The sequence below is a fragment of the Bos indicus x Bos taurus genome, chromosome X, assembly GCF_003369695.1.
Source record: "Bos indicus x Bos taurus breed Angus x Brahman F1 hybrid chromosome X, Bos_hybrid_MaternalHap_v2.0, whole genome shotgun sequence".
NCBI classification, from domain to species: domain Eukaryota; kingdom Metazoa; phylum Chordata; class Mammalia; order Artiodactyla; family Bovidae; genus Bos; species Bos indicus x Bos taurus.
This window is the reverse complement of record NC_040105.1, coordinates 59,696,787-59,721,458: the sequence shown is the minus strand read 5'-3', so window position 1 is coordinate 59,721,458 and position 24,672 is coordinate 59,696,787.

Genomic DNA, 24,672 nt, shown 5'->3' with positions numbered 1-24,672 from the left:
GGTAAAAAAAAAAAAAAATGCTCCATGAAATCATTCTGAGATTTGGTCTGCCCAGGTCATTACAAAGTGACAATGGGACATCATTTACTTCTAAGGTCACCCAGAGGGTCTCTAAAGCATTGGGCATTACTTATTATCTCCATTGTGCCTGGAGGCCTCAGTCTTCAGGAAAAGTAGAAAGAGCCAACCAATTCTTAAAATCAGTGATAAAAAAGATATCACTTTTTTATCTTTATGGAAGGAGACTTTACCAATAGCTCTCCTCTGTACCCATATTGTCCCTAAGGAACAGGTTGGTCTTAGTCCTTAATGAGATGCTATATGGGAGACCTTTTTTTTTATGTCAATGACCTCTTCCTAGATCCAGAGGCTGAGACCCTCCAGTCTTACACCATGGCCATTGGGCAATTCCAACAGGATATACACTTGTGGGGTGTGAACCAGGACCCAAAAGATTCTAAGGAGTCACCACTATATGCTCCAGGGACACAAGTCCTAATTAAAGTCTGGAAAGATGGGTCCCCAAAGGCTCAACTCTAGCCCACATGGAAGGGCCCCTACCCTGTAGTACTTTCTACCCCCACAGCAGTCAAGGTACCAGGACATGACTCCTGGATTCACTACTCATGAGTCAAGCCATGGAAGAAAACAGAAGAGAACACTCAGTACACCTGTGAGTCCCTGGGAGATCTCAGATACCTATTCAGAACTACAAATGAGTGTCAGTCTAATGAACACCCCCAAAATCTAGTTTCTGGGGATAAGATTTCTCAGGACAGCTCTAAAGAGCCAACACAGCTTGGCAGGGGTTGTACTCCAAAACAGACAGGAGATAGATCTGATCCCTGAACAAGGAGGGACTTGAGCCATCCTGGTGATGGAAATTTGGAGTTGGCTAACGCCTGGGAGACCACGACTGAGCGACTGAACTGAACTGAACTGATGCACAGTTTATACATATGAGATATTTATATTTCTAAAAGGTATTAGAATCAACCCACTCCAGTATACTTGCCTGGAGAATCCCATGGACAGAGGAGCCTGGTAGGTTACAGTCCACGGGGTCGCAAAGAGGCAGACATTACTGAGCAACTTCACTTTCACTTTCACTTTCTATTTAATTTTAATAAAAATGCTTACATTTAAAGAAAACTGGTCAAGATGACTTTCAGGTTCACATGAACTGTGAAATATTCAATATTAAGTTGATATCCGATATTAATGTTTAAGTGTGTGGATCTAAATGAATATAGATGTCATTAAGAGTCATCAAAATTAAGAATAATACTTGACTGTTCAGTTCAGTTCAGTCACTCGGTTGTGTCCGACTCTTTGTGACCCCATGAATTGCAGCACGCCAGGCCTCCCTGTCCATCACCAACTCCCAGAGTTCACCCAGACTCACGTCCATCAAGTCAGTGATGCCATCCAGCCATCTGATCCTCTGTTGTTCCCTTCTCCTCCTGTCCCCAATCCCTCCCAGCATCAGAGTCTTTTCCAATGAGTCAACTCTTCACATGAGGTGGCCAAAGTATTGGAGTTTCAGCTTCAGCATCAGTCCTTCCAAAGAACACCCAGGACTGATCTCCTTTAGGATGGACTGGTTGAATCTCCTTGCAGTCTAAGGGACTCTCAAGAGTCTTCTCCAACACCACAGTTCAAAAGCATCAATTCTTCGGCACTCAGCTTTCTTCACAGTCCAACTCTCACATCTATACATGACCACTGGACAAACCACAGCCTTGACTAGACGGACCTTTGTTGGTAAAGTAATGTCTCTGCTTTTGAATATGCCGTCTAGGTTGGTCATAACTGTCCTTCCAAGGAGTAAGCGTCTTTTAATTTCATGGCTGCAATCACCATCTGCAGTGATTTTGGAGCCCAAAAAAATAAAGTCTGACACTGTTTCCACTGTTTCCCCTTGTATTTCCCATGAAGTGATGGGACCACATGCCATGATCTTCATTTTCTGAATGTTGAGCTTTAAGCCAACTTTTTCACTCTCCTCTTTCACTTTCATCAAGAGGCTTTTTAGTTCCTCTTCATTTCCACCATAAGGATGATGTCATCTGCATATCTGAGGTTACTGATATTTTTCCCAGAAATCTTGATTCCAGCTTGTGCTTCTTCCAGCCCAGCGTTTCTCATGATGTACTCTGCATAGAAGTTAAATAAGCAGGATGACAATATACAGCCTTGAGGTACTCCTTTTCCTATTTGGAACCAGTCTGTTGTTCCATGTCCAGTTCTAACTGCTGCTTCCTGATGTGCATATAGGTTTCTCAAGAGGCAGGTCAGCTGGTCTGGTATTCCCATCTCTTTCAGAATTTTCCACAGTTTACTGTGATCCACACAGCCAAAGGCTTTGACATAGTCAATAAAGCAGAAATAGATGTTTTTCTGGAACTCTCTGGCTTTTTCCACATTCCAGCAGATGTTGGCAATTTGATCTCTGCTTCCTCTGCCTTTTCTAAAACCACCTTGAACATCTGGAAGTTCATGGTTCACGTATTGCTGAAGCCTGGCTTGGAGAATTTTGAGCATTACTTCACTAGCGTGTGAGATGAGTACTTAGGTTTAAAGAATAAGACCTTACTAACCTCTTGCAAGAAAATAACTGGACATGATGAAACTTCAAGGTAAGTGTAAATGAGATAAAAACTTTGGGATAAAGCTTTAAATTAATCATATTTTAGAAATGTCTACTTAAAATGAACTTTACAGATGTTTGGTAACTTAAAATTCTAAAACTGTGCCAATTCAAGCTAAGTGATGAAAGTTTATTTATTTAAAAGATACTGAGACATTGATTACTAAATTTCAAAAATTAAAAGCATTTGGAACTGGAGCCTATTATACAGACTGAAGTAAGCCAGAAAGAAAAGCACCAATACAGTGTACTAATGCATATATATGGAATTTAGAAAGATGGTAACAATAACCCTGTATGCGAGACAGCAAAAGAAACACAGATGTATAGAACAGTCTTTTGGACTCTGTGGGAGAGGGAGAGGGTGGGATGATTTGGGAGAATGGCAATGAAACTTGTATAATATCATATATGAAACGAATCGCCAGTCAAGGTTCGATGCATGATACTGGTTGCTTGGGGCTGGTGCACTGGGACGACCCAGAGGGATGGTACGGGGAGGGAGGTGGGAGGGGGGTTCAGGATGGGGAACACGTGTATACCTGTGGTGGATTCATGTTGATGTATGGCAAAACCAATACAATATTGTAAAGTAATTAACCTCCAATTAAAATAAATAAATTTATATTTAAAATAAATTTAAAAATAAAAAAATTTATAAAAAAATGAAAGCATTTGAGAATATTCATACAAGTGTTTTGTATCACCCAAGATACTCTCTATAAGAAAACAAAATGTTTTTTAAAAATTACCACCGATGTTTAAGCTCACCAATTTATAAAATGTCATTGTAAAGATAGTGCATAATTGCTTAGTTCTTAGTTTTACTAAAGTTAAGATTTTAAGAGTTGAGGATTCTAATTTCAACATGTAATTTAAATTATTAAAATAATATAGTAATTTTCAAAATACAGTAAGACATAAAATATATGTCTTCAGTAAAGCAATGAAATTACATTTTAGTAAAAAAATGAATAACCTTGTTAATTTTATTTAGATGAAAAATTAAAGAGGCTAGATACAAAAAGTGATGAGAGATTACAAAGAGGAACCCTGAGGAAAAAGTTTATGTATAGTCAAAATTAACTAAATTTAGATTGAAGTTAACTAAGTAAATGGACTTTGCTAAGTGAGCTAATGCAAGATAGAAAATTTTATTTCTGTCAGTGCTCCTTTTGAAAACAGATTGTGTGAATTTTTGTGCACGTAAATGATGTATATTTATTTTCATTGCCACCTTAGTTAAATTAATAGGTATTATTTCAGCGACCTATGATCCTGTGTTTTAAAATCTTTCTGAGAGTTCTAACAAACTTTTCAGAAAACAAAATCTAACTAATCTTTTTTAGCCTCCAGCTGACTCTGGGATGGATGCTTTGAAAAAACATCTCTGCAATAATAGTGGGAGACTTTAATACCCCACTCACACCTATGGATAGATCAACTAAACAGAAAATTAACGAGGAAACACAAACTTTAAATGATACAATAGACCAGTTAGACCTAATTGATATCTATAGGACATTTCATCCCAAAACAATGAATTTCACCTTTTTCTCAAGTACACATGGAACCTTCTCCAGGATAGATCACATCCTGGGCCATAAATCTAGCCTTGGTAAATTCAAAAAAATTGAAATCATTCCAAGCATCTTTTCTGACCACAATGCAGTAAGATTAGATCTCAATTACAGGAGAAAAACTATTAAAAATTCCAACATATGGAGGCTGAACAACACTCTGCTGAATAACCAACAAAGCACAGAAGAAATCAAAAAAGAAATCAAAATTTGCATAGAAATGAATGAAAATGAAAACACAATAACCCAAAACCTGTGGGACACTGTAAAAGCAGTCCTAAGGGGAAAGTTCATAGCAATACAGGCATACCTCAAGAAACAAGAAAAAAGTCAAATAAATAACCTAACTCTACACTTAAAGCAACTAGAAAAGGAAGAAATGAAGAACCCCAGGGTTAGTAGAAGGAAAGAAATCTTAAAATTTAGGGCAGAAATAAATGCAAAAGAAACAAAAGAGACCACAGCAAAAATCAACAAAGCCAAAAGCTGGTTCTTTGAAGGGATAAATAAAATTGACAAACCATTAGCCAGACTCATCAAGAAACAAAGGGAGAAGAAACAAAGGGAGAAAAATCAAATCAATAAAATTAGAAATGAAAATGGAGAGACCACAACAGACAACACAGAAATACAAAGGATCATAAGAGACTACTATCAGCAATTATATGCCAATAAAATGGACAACGTGGAAGAAATGGACAAATTCTTAGAAAAGTACAACTTTCCAAAACTGGGCCAGGAAGAAATAGAAAATCTTAACAGACCAATCACAAGCACGGAAATTGAAACTGTAATCAAAAATCTTCCAGCAAACAAAAGCCCAGGTCCAGCCGGCTTCACAGCTAAATTCTACCAAAAATTTAGAGAAGAGCTAACACCTATCCTACTCAAACTCTTCCAGAAAATTGCAGAGGAAGGTAAACTTCCAAACTCATTCTATGAGGCCACCATCACCCTAATACCAAAACCTGGCAAAGATGCCACAAAAAAAGAAAACTACAGGCCAATATCACTGATGAACATAGATGCAAAAATCCCTAACAAAATTCTAGCAATCAGAATCCAACAACACATTAAAAAGATAATACACCACGACCAAGTGGGCTTTATCCCAGGAATGCAAGGATTCTTCAATATCTGCAAATCAATCAGTGCAATACACCACATTAACAAATTGAAAAATAAAAACCATATGATTATCTCAATGACTCAGAGAAAGCCTTTGACAAAATTCAACATCCATTTATGATAAAAACTCTTCAGAAAGCAGGAATAGAAGGAACATATCTCAACATAATAAAAGCTATATATGACAAACCCACAGCAAACATTATCCTCAATGGTGAAAAATTGAAAGCATTTCCTCTAAAGTCAGGAACAAGACAAGGGTGCCCACTTTCACCATTACTATTCAACATAGTTTTGTAAGTTTTATCCACAGCAATCAGAGCAGAAAAAGAAATAAAAGGAATCCAATTTGGAAAATAAGAAGTAAAACTCTCACTGTTTGCAGATGACATGATCCTCTACATAGAAAACCCTAAGACTCCACCAGAAAATTACTAGAACTAATCAATGATTATAGTAAAGTTGCAGGATATAAAATAAACACACAGAAATCCCTTGCATTCCAGTACACTAATAATGAGAAAACAGAAAGAGAAATTAAGGAAACAATTCCATTAACCATTGCAACGAAAAGAATAAAATACTTAGGAATAAATCTACCTAAAGAAACTAAAGACCTATATATAGAAAACTATAAAACACTGGTGAAAGAAATCAAAGAGGACACTAATAGATGGAGAAATATACCATGTTCATGGATTGGAAGAATCAATATAGTGAAAATGAGTACACTACCCAAAGCAATTTATAGATTCAATGCAATCCCTATCAAGCTACCAATGGTATACTTCACAGAGCTAGAACAAATAATTTCACAATTTGTATGGAAATACAAAAAACCTCGAATAGCCAAAGCTATCTTGAGAAAGAAGAATGGAACTGGAGAAATCAACCTGCCTGACTCAGGCTCTACTACAAAGCCACAGTTATCAAGACAGTATGGTACTGGCACAAAGACAGAAATATAGATCAATAGAACAAAATAGAAAGCCCAGAGATAAATCCATGCACATATGGACACCTTATCTTTGACAAAGGAGGCAAGAATATACAATGGAGAAAAGACAATCTCTTTAACAAGTGGTGCTGGGAAAACTGGTCAACCACTTGAAAAGAATGAAACTAGAACACTTTCTAACACCATACACAAAAATAAACTCAAAATGGATTAAAGATCTCAACGTAAGACCAGAAACTATAAAACTCCTAGAGGATAACATAGGCAAAACACTCTCCGACATACATCACAGCAGGATCCTCTATGACCCACCTCCCAGAATATTGGAAATAAAAGCAAAAATAAACAAATGGGACCTAATTAAACTTAAAAGCTTCTGCACAACGACGGAAACTATAAGCAAGGTGAAAAGACAGCCTTCAGAATGGTAGAAAATAATAGCAAATGAAGCAACTGGCAAACAACTAATCTCAAAAATATACAAGCAACTCCTACAGCTCAATTCCAGAAAAATAAATGACCCAATCAAAAAATGGGCCAAAGAACTAAACAGACATTTCTCCAAAGAAGACATACAGATGGCTAACAAACACACGAAAAGATGCTCAACATCACTCATTATCAGAGAAATGCAAATCAAAACCACTATGAGGTACCATTTTCAGAATGGCTGCGATCCAAAAGTCTACAAGTAATAAATGCAGGAGAGGATGTGGAGAAAAGGGAACCTTCTTACACTGTTGGTGGGAATGCAAACTAGTACAGCCACTATGGAGAACAGTGTGGAGATTCCTTAAAAAACTGGAAATAGAACTGCCTTATGATCCAGCAATCCCACTGCTGGGCATACACACTGAGGAAACCAGAAGGGAAAGAGACACATGTACCCCAATGTTCATCGCAGCACTGTTTATAATAGCCAGGACATGGAAGCAACCTAGATGTCCATCAGCAGATGAATGGATAAGAAAGCTGTGGTACATATACACAATGGAGTATTACTCAGCCATTAAAAAGAATACATTTGAATCAGTTCTAATGAGGTGGATGAAACTGGAGCCTATTATACAGAGTGAAGTAAGCCAGAAAGAAAAACACCAGTACAGTATACTAACACATATATTTGGAATTTAGAAAGATGGTAACAATAACCCTGTATACGAGACAGCAAAAGAGACACTGATGTATAGAACAGTCTTTTGGACTCTGTGGGAGAGGGAGAGAGAGAGGGTGAGATGATTTGGGAGAATGGCATTGAAATATGTATAATATCATATATGAAATGAGTTGCCAGTCCAGGTTCAATACACAATACTGGATGCTTGGGTCTGGTGCACTGGGATGACCCAGAGGAATGGTATGGGGAGGGAGGAGGGAGGAGGGTTCAGGATGGAGAACACGTGTATGCCTGTGGCGGATTCATTTCGATATATGGCAGAACCAATACAATATTGTAAAGTTTAAAAAAAAATAAAATTTTAAAAATAAATAAATTTAAAAAAAAGAAGAAACCTCTCTGTGAAACCTCAGAAACAAATGTTAAGCTGTGCTTATTTGATATGTTTAATTCAAAACCATTGTCAAGTTATTGAAAGTAAATGTGAGGTTGAAATGTATAGATAAATAGCATTAATACAGATATTCCAAAACTTATATGGAATCCCTAACATCTGACATGCCCTTGATATAATGTTATCAGTCATAATTCAAGAGATTATATTAAAATTCTATCAGTCAGTTCAGTTCAGTCGCTCAGTCATGTCTGACTCTTTGTGACCTCATGGATTGCAACACGCCAGGCTTTTCTGTCCATCACAAACTCCCAGAGCTTACTCAAACTCATGTCCACTGAGTCAGTGATGCCATCCAACCATCTCATTCTCTGTCGTCTGCTTCTCCTCTCACCTTCAATCTTTCCCAGCAACAGGGTCTTTTCCAATAAGTCAGTTCCTTGCATCAGGTGGTCAAAGTATTGGAGTTTCAGCTTCAGCATCAGTCCTTCCAATGAATAATCAGGACTGATTTCTTTTAGGATGGACTGGTTGGATCTCCCTTGCAGTCCAAGGGACTCTCAAGAGTCTTCTCCAACACCACAGTTCAAAAGCATCAATTTGTTGGTGCTCAGCTTTCTGTATAGTCCAATTCTCACCTCTGTACATGACTACTGGAAAAACCATAGGTTTGACTAGACAGAACTTTGTTGGTAACGTAATGTCTCTTCTTTTTAATATGCTGTCTAGGTTAGTCAGAACTTTTCTTCCAAGGAAGAAAAGAAAAGAAAAGATGGTGGCTGCAGTCACCATCTGCAGTGATTTTTGCAGCTCCCCAAAATAAAGTCTGTCACTGTTTCCATTCTTTCCCCATCTATTTGCTATGAACTGACAGGATGGGATGCCATGATCTTAGTTTTCTGAATGTTGAGTTCTAAGCCAACTTTTTCACTCTCCTCTTTCACTTTCATTAAAAGGCTCTTTAGTTCTTCTTCGCTTTCTGCCATGAGGATGGTGTCACCTGCATATGTGAGGTTATTCTTATCTCTTCCAGCAAATGATTCCAGCTTGTGCTTCATCCAGCCAGGCATTTCACATGATGTACTCTACATATAAGTTAAATAAGTGGTGGGGTGACAATATACAGCCTTGTCATATACCTTTCCTGATTTTGAACCAGTTGGTTGTTCCAAGTCCAGTAAAACTTCCTTCTTGACCTGCACACAGATTTCTTAAGAGGCAGGTCAAGTGACCTGATATTCCCATCTCTTTAAGAATTTCCCACAGTTTGTTGTGATCCACACACAAAGGCTTTGGCACAGTCAATAAAGCAAAAGCAGATGTTTTTCTGGAACTCTCTTGTGTTTTTTATGATACAGCAGATATGGGCAATTTTATCTCTGGTTCCTCTGCCTTTTCTAAATCCAGTTGGAACATTTGGGTGTTCACAGTTGACATACTGTTGAACCCTGGCTTGAAGACTTTTGAGCATTACTTTGCTAGTGTGTGAGATGAGTGCAATTGTGCGGTAGTTTGAGCATTCTTTGGCGTTGTCTTTCTTTGGAATTGGAATGAAAACTGACCTTTTCCAGCCCTGTGGCCACTGCTGAGTTTTCCAAATTTGCTGGCATATTGAGTGCAGCACTTTCACAGGATCATCTTTCAGGATTTCAAATAGCTCAACTGGAATTCCATCACCTCCACTAGCTTTGTTTGTAGTGATGCTTCCTAAGGCCCACTTGACTTCACATTCCAGAATATCTGGCTCTGGATATTCTGATATCCAGAATATCACGCCATCCTGGTTATCTGGGTCATGAAGATCTTTTTTGTATAGTTCTTTTGTGTATTCTTGCCACCTCTTCTTAATATCTTCTGCTTCTGTTAGGTCCATACTGTTTCTGTCCTTAATTGAGCCCATCTTTGCATGAAATGTTCCCTTGTTATCTTGAATTTTCTTGAAGAGATCTCTAGTCTTCCCCTTCTATTGAACTCCTCTATTTCTTTGCATTGATCACTGAGGAAGGCTTTCTTATCTCTCCTTCCTATTCTTTGGAACTCTGCATTCAAATGGGTCTATCTTTCCTCTTCTTCTTTGCCTTTAGCTTCTCTTTTTTTCTCAGATATTTGTAAAGGCCTCCTCAGACAACAGTTTTGCTTGAAGGCAGGAGGAGAAGTGGACAACAGAGGATGAGATGTTTGGATGGCATCACCGACTCAATGGACATGAGTTTGAGCAAGCTCTGGGAGTTGGTGATGGACCTGGTGTGCTGCAATCCATGGGGTTGCAAAGAGTTGGACATGACTGAGTGACTGAACTGAACTGATGGAGGCCAGAAATCGCTGATGGCTGTGACATTTCTCATATATTAATACGGCAGAAGATATTTTCATTCCACAGAGTGTTCTCCTATGCTTAGTTGTTGTTGTTGTTTAAGAAACCCCTATGCTGCTTTGCATAATTCCTGTTCCCATTTATATCCCAACAAAGCGGGAGGGAGGATTACTTTTTCCCTAAGCCCTCTGTGGGACTTAGTTTCACTAGATCTTTTTGATGCTGGTCTTTCTAAGGAATATGAGGTGATTCCTCGTGGTGGTTTTGATTGACCTCGTTTTAGGAGGTAGTCATGTGGAGTATGTTTCCAGATGCTTTTGGACTTTAGACAGCGTGAATACAATGTAACTCTTGAAACTGGCTTCTTGAAATTGGGCCCCACTTTGAATTCTTTGGAGAAGGAAATGGCAACCCACTCCAGTAGTCTTGCCTGGAAAATCCCATGGAGGGAGGATCCTGGTAGGCTACAGTCCATGGGGTCGCACAGAGTCGGACACGAATGAGCGACTTCACTTCACTTTGAATTTTTTACCGGTGATTTTCCCAGGGACGTTAAGGGCAGGTGTCATTTACAACCTCAGGCCTTTTGAATAGTAAGAGCCCTTGAGAACTGGTTTTAAAGTTGTTCTTACTGGATATGGCCACAAGGTGGCAGCATTTCTTCAAAACCAACTCGAGTTCCTTGGGCAAGCAGAGCCTCAGGGAAAATCCTGTGCGTGGATTGTCAATTAAGAGTGCAATGGACCAGGAGAAGCACCCAAGGTTTGTGTCTCATTACTTCTTCCCCCTTACACTCGATCCTTTGGATACGTCCTAACTCCTGCAAAACCACACTGGAAAGGGTGCAATCATCCATAGCTGAGGCCACCCTAAGACAGGTGGCCGGTGGTTACAACCCCAGTCTTAGGGACACATGCAGCCCAGGGTCTCTTGAAAGCTCTTGCATCCCAGAGGCTCCACTATGTTTGGGTGCAGTAGGCTTGGATTTCCTCAAAGAGAGCCTGCCTGCACCCGGAGTTTGGGAGGCTCATGAAGCTGGCAAGAACCACTCCAGGTCCATCTGGGCACACATGGCCAGCCACATGCTGCCAGCTCCCTCAGCCACTCCAAACTCCAGCCCTAAAGCCCCAGCTTACTCAGGCTTCAGAGATATGACACAAGCCCACGACACCATGGCCCAAGAGAAATAAATTCAACATTTGTTTGTTTGTTATCCTATAATTTAAACTGGACTGTAAAGGTGAATTACAAGGTTGTGGGCATTTTTCCCCCTGTATTTCTTTTTTTTTTTTTTTTTTCCATTTTTCATCTACAGCAACTTGGTTTACTTATAGATAGAGACATACATTTCTTCTCAGCCTCTTTCTCCAAATAGTTTGCTATAGAGTATTGAGTAAGGTTTCTTGTGTTATGTAGTGGGTTTCTGTGGCTTATTTTCTCAATACTAGTGTGCATATGTTAGTCTGAACTGGTTCATTTCTCTCTGCCCCACACCTTTCTTCTCTTGGTAACCATAAGTTTCTCTTGTAATTCTCTGAGGCTGTTTCTCTTTGGTAAAGAAGTTCATGAGTATCTGTTTATAGATTCCAGGATAAGTGACCCTCATATGATGCTTGTCTCCCTTACTTCACTTGTTATGATCCTCACGAATTTCTTCCCTGTGGCTGGACCTGACATCATTTCCTTCTATTTAGGGCTGAGTAATATTGCATTGTGTATATGTATCCCTACCTTCTCTCCATTCTTCAGTCCTGCTCCTCTTAGGTTTCTTCCATGTCTTCACTATGTTCCCTAGTGCTGCCTCGATAGCAGGGGTAACCATGTCTTCAAATTATTGGTTTTCTCTGGGTCATTGCCCAGTTTGGGGATCTCTGGGTCCTAAGGCACTTCAATGTTTATATTTTTAAGGAAGTTCCACACTGTTCTTCATTCTCTAGTGGATGTAGCAGTGTACTTTCCCTACCACAGGGCAGGAGGATTCCCTTCTCTCCACACCCTCTCAGGTATTTCTTTTTGGAGATGTTTTCATATAGGCTTTGAACAAGTGAGAGGTGAGAGCTCTTTAGACTTTGAATCAGCATTTCTCTAATAATTAGGGGTATTGAGCATTTTTAATGTGCCTAATGGCAATCTGTATACCTTCCTCCAAAAAATATCCTTTTCTACATAGCCCAATTTTTAAGGGGGTGGGGGAGGTTGTTTCTATTTTGGATGGAGCTGCACAAACTGTGTATTGGAAACAAACCCCTTGTAGGTATCTTTGTCTGCCAATATTTTTCCTATTCTGAGGGTTGTCTTTGTTGGGTTTCCATTGCTTCTCAAATGCCTTTGAGGTTAATTAGGTCCAGTTTTCCTCAGCTCAGTTGTGTCAGATGCTTTGCGACCCCATGGACTGCAGCACACCAGGCCTCCCTGTCCATCACTAATTCCCAGAGTTTACTCAAACTCATGTACACTGAGTCAGTCATGCCATCCAACCATCTCATCTGCTGTCATCTCGTTCTCCTCCCACCTTCAGTCTTTCCCAGCATCAGGGTCTTTTCCAATGAGTCAGCTCTTCACATCAGGTGGTCAAAGTATTGGAGTTTCACCTTTAGCATCAGTCCTTCCAATGACTATTCAGGACTGATTTCCTTTAGGATGGACTGGTTGGATCTCCTTGCAGTCCAAGGGACTCTCAAGAGTCTTCTCCAAAACCACACTTCAAAAGCACAGTTCAGCACTCAGCTTTCTTTATAGTTGAACTCACACATCTATACACAACTACTGGAAAAAAACATAGCCTTGACTAGACGGACTGCTGCTGCAAAGTTGCTTCAGTCGTGTCCAATTCTGTGCAACCCAATAGACAGCAGCCCACCAGGCTCTGCCGTCCCTGGGATTCTCCAGCCAAGAACAATGGAGTGGGTTGCCATTTCCTTCTCCAATGCATGAAAGTGAAGTCTCTCAGTTGTGTCTGACTCTTCACGACCCCATGGACTTCAGCCTACCAGGCTTCTCCATCCGTGGGAGATTCCAGGCAAGAGTACTGGAGTGGCTTCCCATTGCCTTCTCCGGACTAGACGGACCTTTGTTAGTAAAGCAATGTCTCTGTTTTTTAACATGCTATCTAGGTTGGTCATAACTTTCCTTCCAAGGAGTAAGCATCTTTTAATTTCATGGCTGTAATCACCATCTTCAGTAATTTTGGAGCCCCCCAAAATAGTCTGCCACTGTTTGCCCATCTATTTGCCATGAACTGATGGGACTGGATACCATGATCGTGGTTTTCTGAATGTTGAGCTTTGAGCGAACTTTTTCACTCTCCTCTTTCACTTCCATCAAGAGGCTCTTTAGTTATTCACTTTCTACCATAAGGGTGGTGCATATCTGAGGTTACTGATATTTCTCCTGGAAATTTTGATTCCAGCTTGTACTTTATCCAGGCCAGCGTTACTCATGATGTACTCTGCATATAAGTTAAATTAGCGGAGTGACAATATACAGCCTTGACATACTCCTTTTCCTATTTGGAACCAGTCTGTTGTTCCATGTCCAGTTCTAACTGTTGCTTCCTGACCTGCATACAGATTTCTAAAGAGGCAGGTTAGGTGGTCTGGTATTCCCATCTCTTTCAGAATTTTCCACAGTTTGTTGAGATCCACACAGTCAAAGGCTTTGGCATAGTCAATAAAGCAGAAATAGATGTTTTTCTGGAACTCTCTTGCTTTTTTGATGATCCAGCAGATGTTGGCAATTTGATCTCTGGTTCCTCTGCCTTTTCTAAAACCAGCTTGAACATCTGGAAGTTCACGGTTCACATATTGCTGAAACCTGGCTTGGAGAATTTTGAGCATTACTTTACTAGCGTGTGAGATGAATGCAACTTTGCCATATTTTGAACATTCTTTGGCATTGCCTTTCTTTGGGATTGGAATGAAAACTGACCTTTCCCAGTCCTGTGGCCACTGCTGAGTTTTCCAAATGTGCTGGCATATTGAGTGCAGCACTTTCACAGCATCATCTTTCAGGATTTGAAATAGCTCCACTGGAATTCCATCACCTCCACTAGCTTTGTTTGTAGTGACACTTCCTAAGGCCCACTTGACTTCACATTCCAGGATGTCTGGCTCTCGGTCAGTGATCACACCATCATGATTGTATGTATCATGAAGATCTTTTTTGTACAGTTCTTCTGTGTATTGCCACCTCTTCTCAATATCTTCTGCTTCTGTTAGGCCCATACCATTTCTGTCCTTTATTGAGCCCATCTTTGCATGAAATGTTCCCTTGGTATCTTGAATTTTCTTAAAGAGATCTCTAGTCTTTCCCATTCTATTTTTTTCCTCTATTTCTTTGCACTGACCACGGGGGAAGGCTTTCTTATCCCTCCTTGCTATTCTTTGGAACTCTGCATTCAAATGGGTATATCTTTCCTTTTCTCCTTTGCTTTTTGCTTCTCTTCTTTTCACAACTATTTGTAAGGCCTCCTCAGACAGTCATTTTGCTTTTTGGCATTTCAGTTTCTTGGGCATAGTCTTGATCCCTGACTCCTGTACAATGTCACAAACTTCTGTCCATAGTTCATCAGGCCCTCTGCTATCAGACCTAAGCCTTTAAATCTATTTCTCACATCCACTGTATAATCATAAGCTATCTGATTTAAGTCATACCTGAATGGTCTAGTGGTTTTCCTTACTTTCTTCAATTTAAGTCTGAATTTGGCAATAAGGAGTTCATGATCTGAGCCACAGTCAGCTCCCAGTCTTGTTTTCACTGACTGTATAGAGCTTCTCCATCTTTGGCTGCAAATAATATAATCAATCTGATTTTGGTGTTGACCATCTGGTGATGTCCATGTGTAGAGTCTTCTCATGTGTTGTTGGAAGAGGGTATTTGCTATGACAAGTGCACTCTCTTGGCAAAACACTATTAACCTTTGCCCTGCTTCATTCTCTCCTCCAAGGTCAAATTTGCCTGTTACTCCAGGTGTTTCTTGACTTCCTACTTTTGCATTCCAGTCCCCTATAACGAAAAGGACATCTTTTTTGGATGTTAGTTCTAAAAGGTCTTGTAGGTCTTCATAGAACTGTTCAACTTCAGCTTCTTCAGCTTTACTGGTTGGGGAATAGACTTGGATTACCCTAATATTGAATGGTTTGCCTTGGAAATGGACAGAGATCATTCTGTCGTTTTTGAGATTGCATGCAAGTACTACATTTTGGACTCTGTTGACAATGATGGCTACTCCATTTCTTCTAAGGGAATTCTTGCCCAAAGTAGTAGATGGTCATCTGAGTTAAATTCACCCATTCCAGTCCATTTTAGTTTGCTTATTCCTAAAATGTCAACGTTTCCTCTTGCCACCTCCTGTTTGACCACTTCCAATTTGCCTTGATTCATGGACCTAACATTCCAGGTTCCTATGCAATATTGCTCTTTATAGAATCAGACCTTGCTTCCATCACCAGTCACATCCACAACTGGGCATTGTTTTTGCTTTGGCTCCATCTCTTCATTCTTTCTGAAGTCATTTCTCCACTGATCGCCAGTAGCATATTGGGCACCCACCAACCTGGGGAGTTCATCTTTCACTATCATACCTTTTTGCCTTTTCATACTGTTCATGGAGTTCTCAAAGCAAGAAAACTGAAGTGGTTTGCCACTCCCTTCTCCAGTGGACCACATTTTGTGAGAACTCTCCACCATGATCCGTCTGTCTTGGGTGGCCCTACACAGCATGGCTCATAGTTTCATTGAGTTAGACAAGGCTGTGGTCCATGTGATTAGGTTGGTTAGTTTTCTGTGATTGTGGTTTCAGTCTGTCTGCTCTCTGATGGAGAAGGATAAAAGGCTTATGGATGCTTCCTGATGGGAGAGACTGACTGTGGGGGAAACTGGGTCTTGTTCTGATGGGCAGGGCCATGCTTAGTAAATCTTTAATCCAATTTTATATTGATGGGTGGAGCTGTGTTTCCTCCCTGCTATTTACCTGGGGCCAAAACTATTTGAGCTTCCCTTTTGGCTCATCTGCTAAAGAATCTGCCTGCAACACAGGAAGGGAAAGGCTACCCACTCCAGTATTCTGGCCTGGAGAATTCCATGGACTGTATAGTCTATGGGATCACAAAGAGTCAGACATGACTTTCACTTTCTTTCAAACTATAGTGGAGGTAATGAAGATAATGGTAACTCATTCAAAAGATCCCATGCATGTACTGCTACATTCAGCGCCCCCAATCCTGCAGCAGGCCACCACTGACCCACACCTCCGCTGGAGACCCCTGGACACTCACAGGCAAGTCTGGGTCAGTCTCTTACGGGGTCACTGCTCCTTTCTCCTGGGTCCTGGTGTACAAGGTTCTGTTCATGCCTTCCAAGAGTCTATTTCCCAGTCCTGTGTAAGTTCTGGCAGCTCTATGGTGGTTTAATGGCCACCTCCTCCAAGAGGGCTTATCCTATACCCAAGTCTGCTGCACCCAGAGCCCCTGTCCCTGTGGCAGTCCACTGCTGACCCGTACCTCCACAGGAGATGCTCAAACACAGTTCTGCCTCAGTCTCTGTGAGGACCTCTGTGAGGTCCCTGGGTCCTGGTGCACACAAAGTTTGTATGAGCCCTCTGAGCGTCTCTGGCAGGAATGGGGTTTGATTCTAAATGCAAAATTCGTCCCTCCTACCATCTTGCTGGGGCTTCTCCTTTGCCTTTGGACATGGGGTATCTCCTCACAGCTGCTCTAGCACCTACCATCTTACTGGGGTTTCTCTGACCATGGATGTGGAGTATCTCCTCACAGCCAGTCCAGCAAAGCACAGCCACCGCTCCTGACCTTGGACATGGGGTATCTCCTCACAGCCACTGCTCCTGACCTTGGACGTGGGATATCTCCTATTGGCTGCTCCATGGGCGGATAGCCACTGCTTGCCACTCCAGCACTCATAGCCACCATTTTCTTATTCAGCCCTGTTTTCTTGTTTCTGGTTTATTTTCCAATATTATAAGATGTGCATGTAAAAAGTACTTGATGCGATTGATGACAAAGTGTATCCCTCTGATATATTCCTCTGGAATTTCCTAAGATCCATGCTTACACTCATAACGTTATATTACTTGGAGTTTCTTTTGATGTACGGTGTTAGCAAGTCTTCCCGTCTCATTCTCTTTTTCATTGTTTAAGGAACCTCCACATTGTTGTCCATGGTGGCTCTTACCAAGGTCCATTCTCAATTTCAGTGAAGAAGCATTTCCTTTTGTCCACACCCTCTGCACAACTTACTATCTGTGGAGTTTTTGACAGTGACCACTCTGATCAGTGTGAGGTGATAACTTGTGGTACTTTGGATTTCCATTTCTCTAACACTTAGTGATATTGACAACTTTTCATGGGACTTGTTTAGAATGGTGTGATGGAAACTTACCTGTCGAAATTGGCTTCTTGAAGGTCTGCCCAGGTTGGAATTCCTTTTCAATGTCCAGCCCTAGGATATTTTGTGAGAGGAGGTATTTCTTACTGACTGCCTTATGGGTCTTGTGAATATGGAGTGCCTATCTGCACACCTTTGCAAGTGGTTTTATGGCAAAGACAACAACAACAACAATAGGTGACCACATGTCTTCAGGCCTCACACTGTTTTTATTCCTGCTGTAATTTCAGTGTTATTGTGTATTGGAGTAGGGTTAATTTGTGTTGTCTATTTGTTTCCAGTGTACAAGAACTCAATTTGATTCTACTTAGAGGTTAATCTGTTCTCTTTCTGGTTCTTTTTCCTATAAGGTGATTACAGTGTGTTCCCTAGTCTTTCCTGTGGTATTCAGTAGGTCCTTTTGGCTCCTCAATTTGATATATATTAAAGTATAGAGGTTCATTCCAACATCTTAGTTGCTCCCTCTGCCCTAGCATTTTCTTATTGAAAATCATGATTTTGTTTTGTAAGTCTGTTTCTTTTTTGTAAATGAGTTCCTTTGTAAGAATTTTTAGATTCCACTGATCAGGGTTATCTTATGGTATTTGTCTTTCTGTCTCTGACTCACTTCCTGTAGTATCCCAGTCTCTGGGTCCATCTATGCTGCAAACACTGGCATTATTCTGTGCTGTCTTATAAGTTAGCAGGATTCCAGTGGAGAGGTTAGACCTCTTAGACCTCAATTTCTGTTTTGGGCAATTGGTTTGATTCCTATGTCTTGGCTTTTGTAAATCATGCTGCCCTGAAAACAGAGGTGCACATGTCATCTTGAATTCTGATTTTCTCTGGAACTAAGCCCAGGAGTGGGAGACTGGGCTATCCCCATCAGAAGGTTCCCCTATTCCTAGGGTTTGTTTTTTTGTTTTAAGAAACCCTTATGCTGCTTTGCATCCTTCCTGTACCCATTTACATCCCAATGAAGAGGGGAGGATGATTCTTTTTTTTCTAAGCCCTCTGCGAGACTTAGTTTCAGTAGATCTCTTTGATGCTGGTCTTTCTAAGCAATATGAGGTGATTCTTCGTGGTGGTTTTGATTGGCCTCGTTTTAGGAGGTAGTCGTATGGAGTATGTTTCCAGATGCTTTTGGACTTTAGACAGCGCGAATACAATGTACCTCTTGAAATTGGCTTCTTGAAATTGGGCCCCGCTTTGAATTCTTTTCTGGTGATTTTCCCAGGGACCTTAAGGGTAGGTGTCTTTTACAGCCTCAGGCCTTTTGAACAGTAAGAACCCTTAAGAATTGGTATTAAAGTTGTTACTGAACGTGGCCACAAGGTGGCAGTATTTCTTCAAACCCAACTCGAGTTCCTTGGGCAAGCAGAGCCTCAGGGAAAATCCCGTGCGTGGATTGTCAATTGGAGTACAATAGACCAGGAGAAACACCCAAGGTTTGTGTCTCATTACTTCTTCCCCCTTACCCTTGATCCTCGAGACACTTCCTAACTCTTCTTCCTTGGGTCAGAAAGATCCCCTGGAGGAGGTCATGGCAACCCACTCCAGTATTCTTACCTAGGAAACCCCACTGACAGAGCAGCCTGTCAGACTACAGTCCATGGAGTCACAAAGAGTTGAACATGTATGAGCACACATGCACTATGGGGAAAACAAACCTAGTTTGGTAACACATATAACTCAGAGAATTAAAAGTTGCAACATCTGTGAATTCCTAATGTCCAGCCTCATGTATGTTAAATGCAGAGAAAATGCTCCCTTTTCTCACTCAGCTCAGGGGAGCTCACTGAAAGGTTTTGCTGCCCACACTAAGGGGCAGTCCAGCCTCATGTATGTTAAATGCAGAGAAAATGCTCCCTTTTCTCACTCAGCTCAGGGGAGCTCACTGAAAGGTTTTGCTGCCCACACTAAGGGGCAGTTCAGATGCTCATCTTGGTGTGTAAATAAAGCTCAGATGAATTCATGTTAAATATTACAGTGTAGAGTTATTAACTTTTATTATTTACTTTGTGGTTCCAGTAACTATTCCCTCTAGGAAAAACATAAACAATTTTGATAATGACCATTGGGTTTCTATTTATCTATAACTTTTCTGAAATTCACAGTTTCTCTGATGGCTCCATGTGGCTTCTGCAGTGACTGAATAGTGAATACACAAGAACAACTTTGACCCACACCCTAGTAAACAGGCAAAGCTAGTGAAAATTATAAAGAAAAAAAAAAAAAGACCATTTCAGGTCTTGGAAATTGACTTAAGAGCAGAAAAAAATGGAGAAACTTTCCAAATAGTCAGCTACATCTTTGAAGAACAGGGAGATATGTGGCACCTAACCCTGACCCATGCCCTCTTTTCCATGACATGCTCCCTCTCTTCTGCTGAAAACTCAGGTTGACAAGGATTAACTCCAGTTGGGTGTGACTAGGAGGATGAGGATCCCTCCTCTTCCATCTTCAGGCAGGAGAGTGGAAGGAATCTCCCTGAAAGAGTCAGGTGGCCAGTCCTTCTCCCATACCCAGCATCATGTTAAAGGGCACAATTCAAGGGTAAGATTAAGGGTTCCATCCCCTGTCTGTCTCCTTGGAAGCAGGAAATAAATCTCTCCTGTGGAAGATACACTCTGAAAGCTGAGGCCTGAGGGTGGAGGGCTACAGACATGCTGGCTTCTGCAGATCAGTTTGTTCTGGGAAACTTCTGTCGTGACTGCTGAGGTGTCAACTGACTTTGTGATGACCGAAACCGACTACTCTCTTTGCCTATTTCTGAGAAAAGCTGAGTTTGATTTTTTCTTTTTGTTTGTGTACAAAAACTTGATTTGGCTCCACTTAGACGTTTATCTGTTCTCTTTCTGGTTCTTTTTCCTATAAGGTGATTACAGTGTGTTCCCTAGACTTTCCTGTGGTATTCAGTATGTCATTTTGGCTTCTCCATTTGATATGTATTAAAGTGTAGAGGTTCATTCCTATATCTTAATTGTTCCTTTGGAGCAACTCCCTTATACATGTCTCCAGAGTCTCTGCATTTCTTGGTACATAGACTGACCTGCACCTTCCCATCCTACCAGACCCCTTGTACAAACACCTCCACTTTAAGTGTTCTTTTTCCTCATCCAGATAATAACACCCAAGCCAATACTCAGCAAAGATGCCAACAAACCTACAGCTAGTTTACTTCCACCTCAGTCACTTAAGAGTCACTCTTTCAGAAGTATTTCAGCTCAAAGACTTACTGCTGTGTCCCTTTCTCTGGCACAATGCATCCTTGGTGAATGAGCTGGACACAGTGCCCCAAAGTGGCCTGATGGTAGCACAGTACCTTCAAAATGACTGACACACCAAATCTGCCATAAACATGGTGGTCCATAGACCAGGGATGTGTGTGTGCCTCCAACAAAACCATTGCTCAGGAGACCCCAGCATCTATCATCAATCTTTTCCATGTACTCCTGACCTTTTTTCTTCCTCTTTTCATCTGATATTTTGCTAGATTGTTCATAGAGAGATTGAATCCCATCTAGTAAGAGCATAATAATCTCCCTAACACATGAAAAAAGAGCAGACACCAGCCTACACCCATTTCATCCTCCTCTGCCTGCCTGACCCATCATGGCAGAAAAAGGTGTCCCTCCTCCTGTATAAGCAAACCCCAGGTAAAGGACTTAGATTTAAAGGAAACCAGAGTATTGTCTTGAGATATAGGTACTTTGGGGCTTCCCAGGTAACTCAGATGGTAAATAATCTGCGTGCAACACAGGAGACCCAAGTTCAATCCCTGGGTTGGGAAGATTCCCTAGAGGTGGGGATGGCTATCTGCCAGGAGCCAGCACAGGAGATCCCATCCATGACAAGGTCATCCAGAAGAGACCTGACAGGCAAGGCAGATCAGGACTCGAGGGACTCCCTGGACCTGCTCAAGCATCTACCCCTAAACCAAAGTCTGTCTGTCTACTGTTTACTATATTATGTTTTTCACCAACTCTTCTGACATTAGCAGGGGGCTATCCCCGACCACCTTTCTCTGAAGAAAATCAACTTAGGGCTCTAATTAATAAGTCTCCTGGGCATAAAAGGAATATTTCTATTCTAACCCCTCTGTTAGCATTTTAGCTTGCTTGACAGGTTTATCCATACTCTTGCAATTAACACACATGATTGTTCACAACTCCCCAACCTTGAAAGGCATGGGAAGCCAAAACATTCTAAAAGTTCTAATGAACATAGAGCCCTTTAAGGGGTGAAAAATTATTAAAATAGTACTGGTAAAGGGTTTCATTGTTGGGCCAATGCTTGCTGCCAAGTTCCCATATCCCTTATCCATTGTGCACCTGGGAGTGCATTAGTTAATGTAGTTGGAATGTAAGAAAAACAAGTAGTAGCCTTGGTATTAACCATATCAGACCTTTGAGCTAATAAGTTCTTTCTTTGTTGTGGCCCACTGCACTTTTGCTCCGTGAGAATGTAGCTCTGTTTAGTACTTTCTGAGGCTGGGAGAAATAAAGAAAAAACACTTTAAGGGAAAACAAGTTTTCTGGCTGATCAACCTTTATCAGAAAAGAGTCATGAAATGTTAACAGGCCACAGGGCCAGACATAACATAAGACCCTTGTTTATGGAAAGGCATACAGAAAAAAATCCTGGATTCGATAAGGGCAAAACTGCTGGAGTGTTTGGGCTCACTCTAAATGACCTTGCATCTTTCATTTCCCTCTATGTACAAGTCAGGGTATAAAAGCTCCTTTTGAAAATAAAGTTACGGGTCTCACTCATCGAAGCTTGGCCTCCCCGTGTCATTCATTTGCCAACGCTGTTCACCCTGAGAGTTCCCCTGGATCCTGCTGGGGCTGGACCTCAGCAGCTATCCACTCTAGTATTCTTGCCTGAAGAATTCCATGGACAAAGAAGCCTGCCAAGCTACAGTCCGTGGCATCACAAAGAGTCAGACAGGACTGAGCAAGTAACACATATGCGTACATACAGACATACACTTTAAAAAACAGTAAAAACAAAGCAACCCCCTTAATACAGCAAGTGCAAGAAGGGTATGCTGAGACTTCCCCTCTTTCTTCCTGAAAGCAAGAGAGAAAATCTCCACCCGCATTCCCATGGAATATTTCCTTTGTCCACTGGAAGGAGAATGACATTGATGTTGTCAAGGGCTGAGAATTGAGAATAAAAGAGAATTCTATACAAATACATCTTGTTGAACACAATCCTCATCCTCCTTAGCCTCCCCACATAGTGTAGTTCATTTTCCACAGTCACCTCTTTTTGTTCAACACAACAGAAAAGAATTTTGGTTTTGCAACTTCTCTGGGTCTTTCTTCATTTCCTTAGGAGGGTGTCCTGGGTTAAATAAAACTCATAGGAAATAAATATGGATGCATCTCTCCTGTGCATCTGTCTTGTTTCCACTTAGTTCTCAGGATTAACTGTCAATCCTAAGAGGGTGGAAGTATAGGTTTGTCTTGGCAACATCTTTCTTGGTGGGATCACTGAATTCTATTTTCTTTCCTGGCTTAATTCCTCAATATGTTGGCATGCTGTCAGCTACCATCTTCAGAAACTCTGAAAATGAAATACATTCTTACCATATGATCCACCTCTCGAACTCGTTGGTATCAGTGGGCCCAAATGAGTCAAATGCTTTCATCTAATGCTTACAGAAATCTATATAGAACATTTATGGAAGCTTTATTCATAACTGGTAGAACTTGGATGCAACCAAGATGTCCTTTGGGAGGTGAATGGACATATATATAGACTGGACTCCATCCATGCAACAGGATGTTCTTTGGTGTTGAAAAGACATCTGAGGAATGGAGCCATGGGGAGACAGGTGGGGAACCTTAAGTGCATATTACTCATTGAAAGAAGCCAATCTGGAAAAGTGGCAAAGCTCAGGATACCAACTACCTAGGACATTCCTGAAAAGGCAAACCACAGAAAGGGTAAGAAGATCAGTGCATAGCTAGGAGTCTGTGGCAGGGTTGAGGGGTTGGGTGGGGGGTAATAAGTAGGTCAAGTACAGAGGATTTTTAAGACAGTAAATTATACAGTGTAATAAACTCATGGTGAGATAAATTTGTCAAAACCTGTAGAATGCACAACACTAGGAATGATGCCTAATGTAGATGCTAGAGTCTGGTGACCATGATGTATTCAAGTAGATTCATCCATAGTAATTGACACACAGAATGTTGATAGGATAGTTGGGGAGCAGTCGGCTTTGAACAATTGTGTGGGGGGTGGGGATGAAGGGTTGGAGGTGGGAATAGCAAAGCAGGGGACTTATGACACCTCTCTGTACTCTGCCTAATTTTGCTGTGAACTCAAAACTTCTTTAAAAAATAGTAAAGGAAAAAAAAAATAGTAAAGGGATGGTACAGGGAGGGAGGAGGGAAGAGGGTTCAGGATGGGGAACATGGGTATACCTGTGGCAGATTCATGTTGATATATGGCAAAACCAATACAATATTGTAAAGTTAAAAAATAAAATAAAATAATTTAAAAAAATAAAGTATTTTTAAACAAACAAACATTTTAGTAGTATGCCATGACTGTTCCTCTTTAGTTTGTCAATCTGTCTGAGCCCCTTGAGAGTCAAACTTCAGCAGATACTGCCCTTTCAACCCATATCCTTTTCAAGTTTCATGTGACACCTGCTTTTTATCTCACTACTCTGTTAGTTTTTTTAAGATAGTATTTTTTCTTATTTTAAAATTTATTTAATTTTTGACTTGCAGGATCTTAGTTTCTCAACCAGGGATTGAAGACAGGCCCTCCCAGTGAAAATACCAAGTCCAAACCACTGGAACATCAGAAAATTCCCTTTTCTCCTTAAAAAATTTGTGTATAAATGACAGGCAATATTTTATTGGGTTGGCCAAAATTTTCCTTTGGTATTTAAATAAAAATAAAAGATGCATTTTTCATTTTTATAAAAGAACTTTATTGAACAATGTATTCACCATTTTGTTTCACTACCTTCTGCCATTTTTCAGGCAATTTCATAATTCTGTGTTTCCAAAACCTTTTATTTTTTTGCACAAAGAACTGTTTCAGGTGCCTTTTACAATCTTCCATGGAATTGAATTATTTTTCATTAAAAGAATTTTCTAAGGACTGAAGTAAATGGAAATCTG